Below are 12,124 nucleotides of genomic sequence, written 5' to 3' on the forward strand. Positions count from 1 at the left end.
ATAGGTTTGCCGCTTACACATGTCCTTACACCTGCTCCAGACTGGGCGGCCTCAGCTGATCCCTTATCGCCTACCACGGCCAGGAGGCCGCACAGTCTGAAGAAGGCGGAAGGAGATGAGTTAAGACAGGCGAACATATGCACTGCTCGTGCCCATAAACCACACCCTCGCTGACAAAATAAATATGACAACGAGGGGCGTTGTTTCTAGCAGGGCGGATGCACAGGCGCAGCCAGCTAACCATGATGACAAAAGACGGGAAACGCTACCAAGGGGGGTGCTGCGTATCATTACAAAGGAAAGTCACACCTCAGGGACAGTGGAATGGTCTCAATGAGACACATTTTGTACGTGTTGAGTTCCACGTGGGCAAGGAGAAAAAGTCAGCCACCTTGTACAAATGCAGCAGTACTGCTGTACTAGGTGGCTGTTATACATAGAAACACCTGGGGGGGTGGGGCCAGGTTCCCTTTTAATTTCAGTTCCTGTGCCTGCATGGCGTTTGCAGGTCACGTTGCCGGCTACACAGCAGGGGAACAGCTGGCGTTGCTGAACCCCACTAACACATTGGCTGGTGTTTTTCTCTGTGCAGCTAGCACTTCCGGGCAAAAACTAGCGGTGTTTGAGCCCAGGGTCAGCAGGAGGAGGAGAGGAGCAGAGTGTAGGCCGAAGCCTGCACTGGTGGCAGCTTTTGTTCTGTTGTGCCAGCGTGGCTTGTGCTGGACACGTTGCCGACTACACAGCAGGGGAACAGCTGGCGGTGCTGAACCCCACTGACACATCACCTAGTGTTTTTTTCTGTGTAGACAACACTTCCAGGTGGCAACTGACAGTGTTGAAACCCAGGGAATCAAAGAGGAGCAGAGTGTAGGCCGAAGCCTGCAGTGGAGCAAGTTGAAAGGGAACCTTTAACCCCCCCCCCCAGGCATTTGTTGCTGAAAGAGCCATCTTGTACAGCAGTAATACTGCACATGGAAAATGGTGGCTCCGAAAATTATGCTCCTTGCAAACGCTGAAGTACACACTCATATAATGTGTCCCCTCACACCGTCAAACCATCCCGGAAGTGGGACTTTCCTTTGTAATGTGACACAGCACAGCCGTCATTCCAACCCCCTTGGTGCCGGGCACCACCTCCTCAACGTTGTTTGGTTCTGTCACGGAGCCCGCACTGTAATGTTATCCCTTGGCCATGCACAGTTAGCGGTGCCCGTCTTCTGACATCATGTAGGTGTCAGGCTGGCAGTGCCTGTGCGTCCAAGCTGCCCGAGATCCAACCTTGCAGTGTCATCTAATGTAGTCCCACTGCGGGCCAGGGATCCATGGGCATGCGCAGTGCATATCATCGCCTCTCACTCACCTCCTTCCTGCTTCTTCAGACTGTGCGGCGTCACGGCCGTGGCATGCTATTAGGGATCAGCTGACGCCGCCTAGTCTGAAGAAGCGTGAAGAAGGGGAGTGAGAGGCTAGTATATGCACTGCGCATGGCCATGGATACCAGGCCCACTGTGGGATCACATTAGACGACACTGCGAGGTGTGATTTCGGGCAGCGTGGACGCACAGGCGCAGCCAGGACGACAACAAATGATGTCAGAGGACGGGCAGCGCAAACTGTGCATGGCCAAGGGATAACATAACAGCGCAGGGTCCATGACGGAATCAAACAACGCTAAGGAGGCAGCGCACGGTGCCAAGGGGGTAGCAATGACGGCTGTGCTGCGTCACATTACAAAGGAAAGTCCCACCTCCGGGACGGTTGGACGGTGTGAGGGGACACATTACATGAGTGTGTAGTTCAGCGTTTGCAAGGAGCATAATTTCAAGAGCGACCTTTCCCTTGTGCAGTATTAGTGCTGCACATGGTGGCTCTTTCAGTAACAAACGCCTAGGGGGGGGGGGGGACAGGTCCCCTTACATTTTAGTTGTGCCAGCGTGGCGGTCGCATGACACGTTGCCGGATACACAGCTGGGGATCAGCTGACGTTACTGAACCCCAATAACAGAGGAGCGACTGTTGACTGTGCACACAGCACTTCCAGGCACCAACTGGCGGTGTTAGAGCCCAGGGACAGCAGGAGGAGCAGATTGGAGGTATTGCCGCACACACAGCTGGGGATCAGCTGACGTTACTGAACCCCAATAACAGAGGAGCGACTGTTGACTGTGCACACAGCACTTCCAGGCACCAACTGGCGGTGTTAGAGCCCAGGGACAGCAGGAGGAGCAGATTGGAGGTATTGCCGCACACACAGCTGGGGATCAGCTGACGTTACTGAACCCCAATAACAGAGGAGCGACTGTTGACTGTGCACACAGCACTTCCAGGCACCAACTGGCGGTGTTAGAGCCCAGGGACAGCAGGAGGAGCAGAGGAACAGAGTGTAGGCCGAAGCCTGATTGGAGCAAGTTGAAAGGAAACCTTTAACCCCCCCCCCCCAAGACGTTTGTAGCTGAAAGAGCCATGTTGTGCAGCACTAAGGATGCAAAAGGAAAAGGTTGCTCTTTTAATTATGCTCCTTGCAAACACCGAAGTAAACACTAAAAATGTGTCCCTTTATACCGTTAAACCGTTCCGGAGGTGCGAATTTCCTTCGTAATGGGACACAGCACAGCTGTCATTCCTATCCCCTTGATGCCGTGCGCTGCCTCCTCAGCGTTGTTTTAAGCTGCCACGGAGCCTGCGCTGTTCTGTTAGCCCTTGGCCATGCCCAATTAGCGCTGCCTGTCTTCTGACATAATTTGGTGTCAGGCTGTCAGTGCCTGTGCGTCCACGCTGCTCCAGATCCCACCTCGCAGTCTCATCTAACGTAATCCCACTGCGGGCCTTGGAACCATGGGCATGCACAGTGCATAACCTCGACTCTCACTCCCCTCCTTCCCTCTTCTTCAGACTGTGCGGTGTCACGGCCGTGGCATGCTAGGGATCAGCTGACGGCGCACAGTCTAAAGAAGGCGGAGGGAAATGAGCGAGAGCCCGAGGGGAAGATATGCACTGCGCATGCCCATGGATCCCAGGCCCGCAGTGTGACTCAATCAGAAGACACTGCGAGGCGGGATCTCGGGCACCGCGGCCGCACAGGCGCAGCCAGCCTGACACCAAATTATGTCAGAAGACAGGCAGCGCAAATAGGGCATGCCCAAGGGATAACAGAACAGCGCAGGCTCCGTGACAGCTTAAAACAACGCTGAGGAGGCAGCGCATGGCACCAAGGGGGTAGGAATGACGGCTGTGCTGCGTCACATTACGAAGGAAAGTCCCAGCTCCGGGACGGTATAACGGTATCAGTGAACACATTTTATAAGTGTTAAGTTCTGCGTGTGCAAAGAGCTAAAAAAAAAGAGCTACCTTTTCCTTGTGCAGCATTACTGCTGCACAAGATGGCTCTTTCAGTAACAAACGACGGGGGGGGGGGGGGACAGGTTCCCTTACATTTAGGTTGTTGTGCCAGCGTGGCGGTCGCAGGACACATTGCCGGCTACACAGCTGGGGATCAGCTGACGTTACTGAAACCCAATAACACTGGGTCGTATGTTTTTACTGTGCAGCCTGCACTTCTGAGCCGCAACTGGCGGTGTTGGAGCCCAGGAATAGCAGTTCAGGTGGTAGAAAGATCAACACAGCAGGAGACCTGGATGACACCCAATTACTTAATCAGGCAGAGGAGTGGCAAATTCCTGCGAGATCCAGGCCTGGTTCATTTTCAGGAAAGTAAGCCGGTCAACGTTATCGGAGGATAGTCGCATGCGACGGTCTGTTAGTACACCACCTGCGGCACTAAAGACACGTTCCGATAAGACACTAGCCGCAGGGCAAGCCAGCACCTCCAATGCATACTGGCTTAGCTCTGGCCATGTATCCAGCTTAGAGACCCAAAACTTGAACGGGGAAGAGCCGTCTGGGAGTACAGTAAGAGGGCAAGCCATGTAGTCTGTCACCATCTGACGGAACCGTTGCCTCCTGCTGACTGGAGCCGCCGGTGATGGTGTAGACATTTGGGGCGGGCACACAAAAGTGTGCCAGAGTTGTGCCATACTGGGCTTGCCTTGGGCAGAGGCACTGCTTCTGCTCCCTCTTTGGGCAGAGCCTCCCCCACTGCCTCGACGCACTGAGCTGCTTTGTAAAGCACTAGCAGCACTCCTCTCAGTTGGACAGGAGAAGATGATGGAATTCACCAGTGTGTCGTGGTACTCCCGCAATTTACGCTCCCGGGTCAACGCAGGGATGAGGTTTTGGACGTTGTCCCGGTAGCGAGGATCGAGGAGGGTGAACACCCAATAATCAGGCATGTTGAGAATGTGGTCGATGCGGCGGTCGTTTCTCAGGCACTGCAGCATGAAATCCACCATGTGCTGCAGAGTGCCAACCGGCCCAGAAACGCTGTCCCCTGCTTGAGACATGATCTCTGCCCGCTCGTCATCACCCCACCCTCGCTGTACACACTGACCACTGGACAATTGTGTCGCTCCCTCCTCTGGACGGAGCTCTTCCTCCTCCATTGACTCCTCCTCATCCTCCTCACAAATTGGCCCCTGCGTACCCCTTTGTGAGGAACCACGTGGCGCTGACTCTCCAGAAGCTGATGGAAAAGGTGACTCCTCATCCTCCACCTCTTCCACCACATCATCCCTTAACCCTTGCAAAGTTTGCTGAAGCAGGCAGATAAGGGGGACAGTCATGCTGACTAGTGCATCATCTGCACTTGCCATCCGCGTGGAATAATCAAAAGGACGCAAAACCTGGCAGACGTCCTTCATAGTGGCCCACTCTGTGGTTGTGAAGTCTGATCGGCGCTGACTGCGACTTCTTTGCGCCTGATGCAGCTGGTACTCCATAACTGCTTGCTGCTGCTCACACAACCGCTCCAACATATGTAACGTGGAATTCCACCGGGTAGGTAGGTCACATATGATGCGGTGTTCCGGAAGGCGGAATCGGCGCTGCAGAGCAGCAATGCGGGATCTGGCCAAGCTGGAACGCCGCAAGTGAGCACACTCTAGGCGGACCTTGTGCAGCAGGGCATCAAGATCCGGATAGTCCCTCAGAAAACTCTGCACAACCAAATTGAGCACATGTGCCAGACATGGGATGTGAGTGAGGTTGCCAAGGGCCAAAGCTGCCACCAGATTTCGGCCATTGTCACACACTACCATGCCTGGCTGGAGATTCGCTGGCAGTAACCACACATCGCTCTCCTGCTTTATGGCATTCCAGAGCTCCTGCGCTGTGTGGCTTCGATGCCCCAATGAAACTAGTTTCAAGACGGCCTGCTGACGTTTGGCCACGGCTGTGCTCATGTCGGTCATAGGTAAACGTTCACGGGTCCATGTGGGGGTGGACTGTGACGGATCCTGCAGAGAGGAATCAGAGGAACTGGTGTAAGAGGAGGAGTCGATGCGTACAGACTGGATTCCTGCAATCCTTGGAGTGGGCAGGACACGTCCTGCGCCACTCGCACGATCTGTACCTGGCTCAACAACATTAACCCAATGGGCAGTGAGGGAAACATATCGCCCCTGTCCATGCTGACTGGTCCACGCATCGGTGGTGAGGTGGACCTTGCTACTGACGGCGTTCAGTAGCGCATGTTTTATGTTTGCCTCAACATGCCTGTGCAGGGCAGGGACAGCCTGCCTGCTGAAGTAAAAGCGGCTGGGCACCTTGTACTGTGGGACTGCCAATGCCATCAAGTCACGGAAGCTGTCAGTCTCCACCAGCCTGAACGAGAGCATTTCCAGGGACAACAGTTTGGCAATGCCTGCATTCAGAGCCTGTGCTCGGGGGTGGTTGGCCGAGAATGCCCGCCTTTTCTCCCATGCCTGTACTACCGATGGCTGTAGAGTAGACTGGGAGTGTGAGGATGACTGGGAAGGTGGTGCTGTGGGTGGAATTACACAAGGTCTCTGGGAGGAAGCCAAACCAGCTGTGCGTGAGCTGGAGGAAGAGGCAACACGAGCTGAAGAGGTGGTAGCTGCCGCTGTTGGTTGGCCTACATCTTCAGTGTGTTTCTGTAACTCCACCGCGTGCCTGGTCCGCACATGTTTCCACATATTTGTGGTATTGAGGTTGCTGACATTTTTCCCTCTTTTTACTTTATGATGACACAGCTTGCATTTGACAAAACAAATGTCATCTGCAACTGTGTCAAAAAAGGACCAGGCACTGCAAGTCTTGGGAGCGCCCTTTTTGGCTTTGGAAAGAGACAGGCTCCTAACGGGTGCCAAAGTGGAGGCTACAGGCTCCGCAGTCTTCCCCCTCCCTCTCCCTCTTTGGCCCGTAAGAGGAAGCTCTTCCTCTGAGCTGCTCCCACCACCTTCCTGTTCCTCACGCCACGATGGGTCAAGGACCTCATCATCTCCACTACCCTCTGCCACCAACTGCTCCTCCTGGGTAGTCTCAGCAGCACAGTACGCACGAGAAAGCGGCACCTGAGTTTCATCATCAGATGCGTACTGCGCTGTGGTCACCGGAGGCACTGGCCCACCTGCCTCTTCAGAGTCAGAGAGAAAAAGGTGTTGGGCATCACTGCACACTGCCTCTTCTTCCATTTCTCCAATGCTGCTTGGCTGGCCCCCTGTTTCCAAGCCAAGAGATTCAGAGAACAGAAGTAGAGACGGCTCCTGTCCTGGGCTCTCTGACTGCCTGGCCAATTTGGCAGGTGGTGAAGAGACAGATGGCTGCTCTCCAGTGCTCTGTGCCTGAGAGGATGTGGCACTAACTGAAGTCGATGCCGAGGCGTTAGCTGCCATCCACCCGACAACGGCTTCAATTTGGTCTTCACGCAGCAGCGGTGCACGGCGCTCTCCGACAAAGCTGCGCATGAAGGACTGTTCCCTGCTGAAACTGAGTGACGACGAGTCACCGGCGCCCGCAGCAGGCACAGAATCACCACGTCCTCTCCCTGCTCCTCTCCCTGCTCCGCGCCCACGCCCACGTGCCTTACTCCCTGCCCTCTTCATCTTGGTTGACAGATAAAGATAAGCAGAAAAGTACTAAGGCCTTAGTGTGCTTATTCCTGTAATGCTCCTCCTAACAGGTGTAAGAAACACTAATGTTGTAAATTGTGGACTAAACTTTATTATTTTTCAAATGTGGCCTACACAAGTGTAAGTTGTGTTTGGTGAACTTAACCTTTTTTTTGGTGCAGATCGGGCTACAGAGCTAGTTTAAATCACACGGAGACCGTGCAGACAGCCGTAAACGGCGCTGCAAGGCCAAGAAACCCTCCTCTAGGTTATCCTATATAGTGTTTTTCCACTATTTAGCTGGATACAAGTGGAAAGACACTAATAGGAATTTTTTTTTTCAAATTTTAAACTGGCTGCACTATTTGAAAAAAAGGAAATTGTTTTTCAAGGTATGAGGCAGTAACGCACCCTGAGCTGAATCCAACCGGCTATGGCTGCACACAGACTACAGGGCGAGCTGCGCTCACACAGAGACCGTGCAGACAGCCGTAAACGGCGCTGAAAGGCCCCCAAAAAAACCTCTAGGTTATCCTATGTAGTGTTTTTCCACAATTGAGCTGGAGACTGGTGGAAAGACACTAATAGGAATTTTTTTTTTTTTCAAATTTTAAACAGGCTGCACTATTTGAAAAAAAGGAAAATTTTTCTCAAGGTATGAGCCAGTAACGAACCCTGAGCTGAATCCAACCGGCTATGGCTGCACACAGACTACAGGGCGAGCTGGGCTCACACGGAGACCGTGCAGACAGCCGTAAACGGCGCTGCAAGGCCAAAAAACCCTCCTCTAGGTTATCCTATATAGTGTTTTTCCACTATTTAGCTGGATACGAGTGGAAAGACACTAATAGGAATTTTTTTTTTCAAATTTTAAACAGGCTGCACTATTTGAAAAAAAGGAAAATTTTTCTCAAGGTATGAGCCAGTAACGAACCCTGAGCTGAATCCAACCGGCTATGGCTGCACACAGACTACACGGCGAGCTGGGCTCACACGGAGACCGTGCAGACAGCCGTAAACGGCGCTGCAAGGCCCAAAAACCCCCCTCTAGGTTATCCTATGTAGTGTTTTTCCACAATAGAGCTGGAGACTGGTGGAAAAACACTAATAGGAAATTTGAGAAAAAATGTGCAGCAGGCTGCACTAAGAGCAAAAAAGAACAACTGTGTGAGGCAGTGTGAACCCCCCCTGAGCTGAATACAACCGGGTATATGGCTGCACACAGACTACAGAGTGAGCTGCACACACACACACACACACACACAGACCTTGCAGAACGCTGTTAAAACAGCGCTGCAAGGCAAGAGCAAGGTGAACAGTGAAGAACACACAGCGTTTTGCTAAATTAGCCTTTGGAAAGGAAAATAAAGCAATTAGCTAGCTCAACTGGCCCTCAGTTAGAACACAGCGTCCTGTCCCTAACTGAAATCACAGCAGAGTGAGCGCAAAATGGCGGCAGCGCTTTTTTATAGTGCAGAGTGACATCATTTCAGCAGCCAATCCAAGCCTTGCCAGTACTTACATGCCCACCATGCTAAACAGGATGTGCCCACACTTTCATTCATTCCTCATTGGCTGCTGCGTTCAATTTGAATTCTGGGAACTTCCGATTCCGGTATCCGATACGCGGGAAGTATCGGAATTCAGTATCGGAATTCCGATACCGCAAATATCGGCCGATACCCGATACTTGCGGTATCGGAATGCTCAACACTAGTTCTGACTGAATAAAGTCTCTTTTTCCCTTGCAGCTGGGCCATAGATTGATCATGGAGAGTTTACATATGACTGTGTGTTGTTATAGGTTTATTTCTTTGGTGCGCACCTGATCAATATCCATTAGGCCAGGAGTAGGCAACTTAAGTGAAGTGAACATTTTATTATTAAATTGTTCAACCTAACACATGTATATATACTGTACTTGCGGTCATGTGCCAATTAGTCTCGAGTGCTTCGCTTCTCTCAGTTCTCTTCTATTGAGAGAATACAGGTGAGAGTAGTCAGAATGTGACCACTGTGAGGCAGTGAGGGGGATCATACGCGGGAGTCGAAATAGATCCCCCAGGATGCGGACGGAGTCCAATTACACCCACTGGAGTGCCTTATATTCACAGCAGGACACCTGTGATTCACAAGGCAAAGTAAAAGTAAGGCTGGGGTCACACTTGTGAGTGCAATGCGAGAAACTCGCGCAAGTCTCTTGCCTTAATACCCGACACTGCCGCCGGCACTCGGGACCGGAGTGTGTGGCTGCATGTATTTCTATGCAGCTGAGCGCTCCGGTTCCGAGTTCAGGCGGCAGTGCTGGGTATTGATGCGAGTGTGGAACTGGTCAAGCTATTTGACCATGGCAATATTCAGGAAAACCCGGTAAGGGTTTTTATTTTTGAAGAGGACTACAGGATGGTAGTGGGGGGTCCGCCTCCTCCAAGCCGGGTCTTACAGATTCCCATGGCCAGAGATTCCAGTTAAAAACCTTGCAGTAGAGGGTTTGTGTGTGTGTGTCACTGTTTGGTTGCAAGTAGCAGAGCAGGCTGCTCTGCAGCATCCAGCCTGTGCGAGCTAACACAGAGCCAAGAGCCTGGCACCCTGCAGTGTGATACGGTGGTGCAGTCGCCCTCAGCAGCCGGTCTCGTGTACGGATTGTTGTGACGCCCCGGCTGTGATCCGGAGGATACCGTGTGCTATGAACTGTGTGAGTTGTTTGGACATTAAACACGTTTGCTGTGAACTTTCCTAAGGTCCCTGCCTATCTGTCACACTGTACCAACCCCACTGCATTACACCACAAATAAGCAAATCACATATATGCGGTCAAATAACCACTCACCCACATAGTAATTATAACATTGCACATTGCATACGGTCATAATTTGCCATTTTGGAGTAACAGAGTAACTGCAGACTTTTCTTCTGAGACTGGACAACCTCTTTATTGACAGGGTAAAAAAATCTGTTTATTACAATCATGTGACTTTTTTTTCATGGAACCAACTAGTAGAGTAAGGCTGGGTTCACATTGCGTTAATGGCAATGCGCTGACGGGATCCGTTACATAGCGGCACTAGCGCTATGTAACGGATGTGTTAGTGCACGCATTAACCGCCATTATGTAGCGCATCGCTAACGCATGTCATAATCGGCAAGCATTAGCGATGTGCCATCATTCTGTGATGGACCCTCAGACGCCGTCTGCAGCGTTTTCGGGTCCGTCACCGCTAGCACAGATAGAATAAAATAATTAGTATCACAGCTGATGGAAGCACATATAATAATTAATATATAGGTATAAGAACATACAACCAATACATGAATATAAACTGCCAGGCGATGCAAAAAAATATATTAAAATATAAATAGCAAACACAGAGAACCCCTAAAAAATATATATAGTGACAATATAGAATATCTACTATATATATATATATAATGTAGCATGGCTAAAGGGTTTGTAGTCGATGGGAGGTATGTGCCACATAAGTGCCTGGTTGCTGTAATGTAGCCCGGAATATTCCTTTCTTGCACATAATCTTGTATATGTGTTTCAGGACCTGTGGTAATGTCAGACCACATGGCTAATCATGTGATGGGTTACTGGGTGGGGTTAGCTCTTTATAAGACTGGCTAATCCTTTACACAGCAGAGATGTGTGGAGGTGAAGCCCTCCTGAGTGTGTTACGGCTTCAGGACTGAGCCGGATGAACTGGACACTTGTTTTTCTTTACCTGAACCAAAGGCTATTTGTTTTCTGTTTGCAACATGGTTTATGAAGCAATAAACCCAGTGAACTTTAAAGGAACACGTCTCCTGAGTGTCAGCCGTCGCAGCTGAGTGAGTGAAATCCTTACAATTGGTGGAGAATGCGGGCAGCGTTCCCAGCGGAGACGTGAGTTTATTTTGAATGTCCTGGGTCAAGGCTGTTGCAAGCCAGCAAGCATTGCCGGAGAAAATGGAGGACCTGCTGAAACAATTGGTCCAGATGCAGTCACAGCAGGAGAAAAGGCAGCAAGAGACCAACAGGCTGTTGATGCAGCAGATACAACAGAGCCAGCAGGAGCAACGGCAGCAGATGCAACAAAGCCAGCAGGAGCAACGGCAGCAGTTACAACAGAGCCAGCAGCAGATGCAGCAGAGCCAGCAGGAGCAACGGCAGCAGATGCAGCAGAGCCAGCAGGAGCATCAGCAGCAGATGCAGCTTCTGGCAACCGCCATCCAGGGCAAGGCGAGCGCCCCAACCCCAGGTTTGGCTGATGACACCCACGTCCGGAAAACGGTAAGACGCGCGTTGCAGAAAATGACTCCCGGGGATGATGTTGAGGCCTTCCTGACGGTGTTTGAGAGGGTCGCTGAGAGGGAAAAACTTCCGCCAGAGCAGTGGGCAGAGGTACTTGCGCCATACCTGACGGGAGAACCCCAGAAGGCGTACTATGATTTGACCTTGCAGGATGCCAAAGAGTATCACAAATTGAAAGCCGAGATTCTCGCACGTTTGGGGGTGACACTGACTGTCAGGGCACAGCGAGTTCACTCCTGGGGCTATCACCGGGACAAACCACCTCGTTCCCAAATGTTTGATCTGTTGCACCTGGTCCAGAAATGGCTGCAGCCAGAATCCTCTGCGCCTGCACAGATGGTAGAGCGGGTGATGATGGATCGGTTTGTCCATTCCCTCCCGAGGCCTATACAGTCTTGGGTTGCCCAGGGTGATCCCCAGAATGCCGACGAGCTGATCGGACTGGTTGAGAGGTACCAAGGGTTGGAAGGCTCCTTCGGGAGGCAGCCCATGCCGTACTGGGGATCCCAGAAGGCAGCTGAGTCCCAAAAAGGGGTGGTGCGTCCAAGGTCACAAAGGGCGGGGGAGGTGGTGCCCAAGGTCCCCACGGGTGATATTATTTGTTGGAGGTGCCACAAGCCAGGACATATAGCTGCCCGTTGTTCCCAAACCACTGAGCAGATGGACTGCAGCATGGGACGCCGTTGTTCATACTATGCGTATCCAGCTTGCAGTGTGAACTCTCCGCCCAACGAGGGACCTCAAGCATGTCCCGTGAAGGTGAACGGTCAAGCAGTAACGGCACTGTTAGACTCGGGGAGCCTAGTGACCCTGGTGAGGGCCACTTTTCCTCTCCACCTGCTCCCGGGAAAGAAGGTCGGAGTGC

At 51.9% G+C, this 12,124-nt stretch overlaps 1 protein-coding gene across 3 annotated transcripts in view; it reads right to left on the reverse strand.

The window, feature by feature from the left end:
- Positions 1–12,124, reverse strand: part of LOC138673050 (uncharacterized) — a 996,796-nt gene that overhangs the window by 904,909 nt on the left and 79,763 nt on the right. The gene's annotated exons all lie outside the window — the stretch shown is intronic.

The sequence above is a fragment of the Ranitomeya imitator genome, chromosome 3 (genome assembly GCF_032444005.1).
Source record: "Ranitomeya imitator isolate aRanImi1 chromosome 3, aRanImi1.pri, whole genome shotgun sequence".
Classification (NCBI taxonomy): Eukaryota; Metazoa; Chordata; class Amphibia; order Anura; family Dendrobatidae; genus Ranitomeya; species Ranitomeya imitator.